This window comes from Dipodomys spectabilis, unplaced genomic scaffold (assembly GCF_019054845.1).
Source record: "Dipodomys spectabilis isolate Male_0828 unplaced genomic scaffold, ASM1905484v1 ptg001363l, whole genome shotgun sequence".
In the NCBI taxonomy this organism is placed as follows: Eukaryota; Metazoa; Chordata; class Mammalia; order Rodentia; family Heteromyidae; genus Dipodomys; species Dipodomys spectabilis.
Window position 1 is genome coordinate 14,197 of NW_024872040.1, and position 5,744 is coordinate 19,940.

Sequence of the window (5,744 nt, forward strand, 5' to 3'; positions counted from 1 at the left end):
ATGGTTTCCCTTATTTGTAATAATTAGTTTACATCAAGGATAATCTCATGTATTTTAATTTGACATTTTGTTCTATGTTGAGCGTGCAACATTATTGCTACATTGTTTGTTATTATTTCTGAAAATCGGCAGGTATACTTAAAGAATTACATTCATATTATCCATTATAGAAGGAAGAACAACTAAAAGAGTAACCACTACTAGGAAGAACAACTCCTACTTACTTAGATATATTCGTATGTAAGGCCAATGTTGTCCCCTGTATCCTCATGTTGTACATTACAACTCTATACCTGGTCATAATGTATATCTAGTATCTTATGCATTGTGAACTAAATGCCCCAGAAGTTCCACTTTGCTTTACTTTTTAAAAAAAAAATCTGTCTTACTATTTGAGGATTGTGTGTGTGTGTGTGTGTGTGTGTGTGTGTGTGTGTGTATGTGTGTGTGTGTGTGTGTGTGTTTACAAAGATCAGAACATGACATTTTTCTTCATTTCGAATACATCTTTCAGGTCATTGTAAGTTGTGGCTAATGGGAGAAGTCTCTTGTTATTTTAAAGATGAAACAAAAAGATATTTGTGCATGTACCACAGTTGTTTATTAGTATATTTGAACACTGAACTTTGATTTATATCTTGGCTGTTGATGTGAATAATGTGAATAACAATGAACTACAGATATATTTTCGAGTTACCCAGAGAGAAATAATCACATGATTGGTGGTTCAGATGATATTTCAATTATGATTTCTTTAGAAAACTGCATACTACTTTCTACAAGGAGAATACTAACCTGTATTTTGACCAAGAGTGTAGAAAATTTCCTTTTCTTCACACTCTCACCAACATTATTACCTTTTACTTAAAAGGTAATAAAGGCCAAGTTTTTACTATCTTCAGTACCCCAGACTGTCTTAAGACTGAAATCCAACCTCCTAAATGCTTGGAATTACAAACCTTTACCACCACACCTGGTTTCTTTGATTTTTTTTGATAAGAGTTATAATAGTTATAAAGTAGTATCATAGTAATTTTGAATTACATTTCTCTAATGACTTCTGCTCACAAAGCATTAAGCCAGCACAGAAGTTGTATTAAACACAACTGGTAAACCCACTGGTGATATAGAGGGGTTTATGGAAAACATGTCTATTCAAACTTTTGTCCATTTTAAATCAAGTTTCTTGTTAATCTCATCTTTAATCTCTGTATACAAAAATAATTAATTCAAGGTAGTAAAAAAGAAAAAATTAAGCAACTCCTAACATTTTTCAATTTTCAATAACATGATATTGCTTAAATCATTTTCTGTTTATAATTGAGACTATATAACAATTTAGTTAGACTTGTTACATAGCTATATGTATTTTATTTATTTTACATTGATTGCTCTTTCCAAAGCCTGCATGTCTAATTTTGGTTTCTTTCAGTCTTAAGTAGTTCAGATTTCAATCTGAAGAATAAATGGAAGTAAGCAAACAAAAAAATACAGTTCTTCTCATCTGATAATGCCTCTACAAGAATGAGAAAGAGTTCACCATTCTAAGAACCCTTAATTCTTAAGATAAAATTTGTTATAATGCTAATGTTATTACCATTTCAGTGTTGGGAAAAATTGTAATTAAAGGAAGTAAGTGCATGGCCCAAGACACACAGTGTTGAAGGAGATGAGTCAAATTTTCCAGAAGTCTTTCAGCAATACACAAAAGGTAGATAAATTCTCTCCATTCTCTGATACTCTCAATTCAATATTCATATTATCCAAGGAATAATAGCATAGCAATTATTGCGAATGGTGATTGTTTTCTGTTACATTTTGTCTTCAACACAGACTGTGTTGGTGACATTGGGTTATCATGCACAGAGCTGAGCTTATAAATTATGGTCCAAAGGCATGCAAACTTTTTCTGTCCCATAGTTCCAGTATCGGTTTTAAAAAGTTCTAAATATTTTAAATATCATCACTTACTGTATTTTAAGAATTCAAGAATGAAAAAATTCACATATAATCAATCCAAAATGCTTTAAAACTAGGAGATGATAAAACAGGCCACTGTGAAGTAAATTTTCTTCTACTTTTAAAATTATTCTGAAAGCCATTTGCTGGTTTGTTACACCTGTAATCCTAACTACTTGGGATACCTACTCAGGAGACTGAGATCTGTGGAAGCCAATCAGGGCAAAATAAATTCATGAGATTATTTTTCAAAAATTTTAATGAACCAGCAAAGGGCCAGGAATGGAGATGTAGCTCATATAGTAGCTCACCAATCTAGAGAGAAAGATGTAGCGAGACTTTGAAGCCCTGATTTCAAACTCTGAGCATGCCAACATGCAGGAATGCACACACACTCACTTTTTCAAAATATCTTCATATCAGTATTTTGCATTAATTTCTTTGTTAACAATATTATATGGGTAAAATAGGCAAAATAAACTTCCATCTCAAAACATTTTTATACATTTTTGTTGTAAAAATACTGTACAGAGGGGTTATAGTTACATGATCAAAGTAATAAGTACATTTCCTATCAAGCATTGTTACCTCCTCCTTTGTTTCCCCCCCACCATTGCTTCCCTTCCACCTCCACAAGTACACTCCTCAGACCCACAAACCCCACCCAATGTCCCCAGCCTAAATTATAAAGTTCGTTTTTCAAAATAATGTCTTGTGCATCTATTGTTATACAATGGGTCAGACTGTATTCCTATTTAAGCATGTTGTTTTTTCCATTTCCCTCCCCAAATTAGAGAAGTGTATATACAAGATGCAGATGCACCAACATCAAATAAATTGAAAAAGGGGGTTATACTGTTGGGGAGGAAGATATAAAAAAATACCATCTTACATTATAAATATGTGAGAAACAACAGCAAAAAAGAAAAACCACTTCTGTCTCTATCTTGGGGGTCATTTAGCTTAACATCAACTTATCTATCATATACACATAGCTTTTTCAACTTTTCTGCTTATCCCAGACATATACTTGTTATTGCAAATAAGGGATACCATGGGACCTATGTTTCTTTGGACTTGGCTTACATCAGTTAATATAATTTTTTTCCAAGTCTTTCCATTTCCTAACAAATTGGGCAATGTCATTCTTTCTGACGGAGGCATAGAATTAATATATATACATATGTATATATGTATATATATGTAATATGTGTGTGTGTGTGTGTACACATATACACACAGAACATTTTCCTTTTTTGTTTTTTAGAGCAACTTAGTTTTCCACCTTCATCATTTTTTCAAATGTTTTTATTGTGATTAAGTGGTTACATAATTTCCCAAATTTCACAATATTGTGGCATAGTGATGCTTAGTTAAAGTCACAAACACATTCTAACTTTGATGGAGCAAATTGTCTATCATGGTCTACAACATTTATGAGTTCTCTGAGCTTTGAAATAGTTATTTCTTCCATATGTATACTTCTTTTGTTTTGAAATATGTACATTTCTTTTGTTTTGCAGAGCATCAGCTGTTCCCTCTTTCCCACTTGTTCCCTCCTTCCCTTCAGTGACATTGAGTTGCTTATTTCATTTTGGTCAATGTCCATTGCAGCTGATGGATCCAGCTGTTGTATGTTTTTCCCTGATTCCCTCTAGTTCTGTGTCATCTTCCTGGTTTCACTTCAGTGTGCACATTTGATCAGCAGAATGGGGTTATTTAGTAGTGATTCAATCAGATGAGTGGAAGTCCTTGGTTTCTTAAGTGTTGTTAATTTTGTCATATTACCTTACATTTTGGATTTAAAATCCACTTATCACGGAGACCATGTGCTGTTTGTCTCTTTGCTTTTGGCTTACCTCACTCAACATGATTTCTTGTAGGTTGATTGATTTCCCTGCTAATGCCATTATTTTGTCCTTTCTAATGACTGGAAAATATTCCGTTGTGTATAGTTACCACAGTTTTTGGATCCATTCATCTCTGGTGGGATATATGGGTTGTTTTCATATCCTAGCTACTGTGAACAGTGCTGCGATAAACATGGAGGTGCATGTGTCCTTGAATATTGGTACCTGTTGTTCAGGATAGATGCCTAGAAGTGGTATGAGTGGGCCATAAGGAGCGTCAATATTTAGCTTTCTGAGGACTCACCAGACTGCTTTCCAAAGTGGTTGTGTAAGTGTACATTCACACACACACACGCACACACACACACACACACACACACACACACACACACACAGAATGTTTTCTTGACCCATTCTTCTACTGAGGGGCATCGGGGTTGGTTCCATATCTTAGCTATGGCAAATAATGCTACAATAAGCATTGCTGTGGTGGTTGTTTTAGTATGGACTTGTTTGTGATCATTTGGATGAATGCCCAAAAGTGGGATTGCTGTGTAATAGGGGAGCTCTATGTGGAGTCTTTTGAGGAACCTCCAAACTGCTTTCCAAAGTGGATGAACAAGTGTACACTCACACCAAGAATGCAATAGGCTTCCCTTCTGGCCACATCCCTTCCAGCAACTGTTGTTTTAAAAATATGGAACGATTCACTAAGTTGCATGTCATCCTTGTGCAGGGACCATGCTAATCTTCTCTGTATGTTCCAATTTTAGTGTATGTGCAGCCAAATTGAGCACAGAACATTTTTTTATATGTAAAGTGTAATTGATTTTCTTAAACTAGACAATTCAACACAAATAAGTTAAAAACAATTGTGAAATTTTAGAACCATGTATTTCTTACATAAGCTCACATTTAAGAATAAAGTCAAGATTGACATGCCAAAAACAAAATAATTCCAGATATTTGTTGTTCATGAGATGTGTAGGAAGAAGAATTCAATTATTCTACACAAGGCACCTGTCATAATGATCATTGCAGCAGATGTTAAGGTTTGTTAAAAGTTTTAATGTTTTAAATATGTTTCATTTTGGGATTTGCTTATATATGGCAAAAACAAGACTGTTTGCAGGTCATAAAATTTTTCGATAAAGTATATAATTTTTCTGGTAGCATGTACTAGTAAGTATGTACATTTCATAGTTTATAGAAACTTTACTAATAATAAGTTGCAAAGACTGTGTAAAGAAGCAGAGTGAAGAGGTAAAATTTTAAGTACACAGTTTCTGTTAAAACTTTAGGGCTCCCTTACGTTATATGTTTGTGATGAACAAATAATGATTTAAGCCACATACAAATGGTGAGATGAACTATAAATAGTAATCTCAGTGGGTAAATTTAAAAGCTACTCATAGCTTTATCCAGATTTAAATGTATAAGAATATGAGAAAATAGTAAAATCAACTGTGTACACTTCAAATACTGAAAACCCTGGTAATTGTTTTCTTTTTTATTTTAGTAATCATTAATATTTAATTATTGTTTTCTTTATTTATAACATTTTTTCCTTGTTGTAATATAATACAAACTTTTGTGAGTAGTGATTAAGAGGTATTTTGAGAATATTATTGGGATGGCCATACCATATTTCATAGGTGCATGTGAATGTACAAAGAGCAAAAATAAAAACAAAATACTGATTAAAAATTTTATCAAGTAGAGTCTGAATCAGGAGTGTTGATAAATGTCCACACCTAAATCTTAACCCTAAGCTGAAGTAGTGTTATTACAGAATTGAGGCTACAAAATTGTTTTGTTTTGTTATGTTTTGTTTTTTTTTTGCTTTGGTTTTGTTGGTTGTGGGGCTTGAACTCTGGGTCTTGGGTACTGTCCCTCAGCTCTTCAGCTCAAGGCTAGCGCTATCACTTGATCCAC

At 33.5% G+C, this 5,744-nt stretch overlaps 1 non-coding gene across 1 annotated transcript; it reads right to left on the bottom strand.

Moving 5' to 3' along the window:
• Window positions 1-4,500: 4,500 nt before the first annotated feature.
• On the bottom strand, window positions 4,501-4,606 carry LOC122103027. The gene has a single exon (XR_006146676.1). It is a non-coding gene; the product is annotated as a U6 spliceosomal RNA (small nuclear RNA).
• Between the last annotated feature and the right edge of the window lie 1,138 nt (window positions 4,607-5,744).